Genomic DNA, 694 nt, shown 5'->3' on the forward strand with positions numbered 1-694 from the left:
ATTCAGCTAACAGTCGTTTTTGTGAAGAGGACAGCCTGATTTGTTACGATTTTGAAGCCTCTTTTTAAGTATTTAATGATTTTATTTTAATCTTTCAAATTCGGGAGGGTTGGAAAGAACTCCTTTCTCTGTAGTAAGACAAATTTAGAAGCACTATGCATCCAGATAAGTGTGCAATGCCGGTTGCTCCACCAAAATGAGTACATTTGACATTAATAACTACATGTGGGTAAATATAATTAAGAGTGAATACAGTCAACCTGAACTCACATACGTTTTTCAAAACAGCAATGTTTCCACATTGGCATACACATGGCAGATGAGTACTAAAGCATCACAGTATGTAATGCTGGCCTACTTGTAAGAAACAAATAAGATTGAAATTATTCATTCCATTCTTCCTTCCTTTCGTCCTTCCTTTCTAAAAATGAGTGTACGGTACAATCGTCCAGGTTGAGCCCGCCATTCTGGTCCTGGGATTACGTCATCCCTCAGGGGCGTGGACGCACGACGAGGCGCCTTTCGGGGTTGCCAGATTAGAAACAAAGCCTTTTAATACTTCAAACAGATATAGTCCCGATTTCGACATTATTTTGTATTCTCAATTAAAACCACAGAGAAGAAAATGAACGCTTTCAAATTTGTTAAATTCTAATGAACGCTTAGGCTAGGGCGACCCACTGAATTTCAAGTG

The sequence above is a fragment of the Hippocampus zosterae genome, chromosome 1 (genome assembly GCF_025434085.1).
Source record: "Hippocampus zosterae strain Florida chromosome 1, ASM2543408v3, whole genome shotgun sequence".
Taxonomy (NCBI): Eukaryota; Metazoa; Chordata; class Actinopteri; order Syngnathiformes; family Syngnathidae; genus Hippocampus; species Hippocampus zosterae.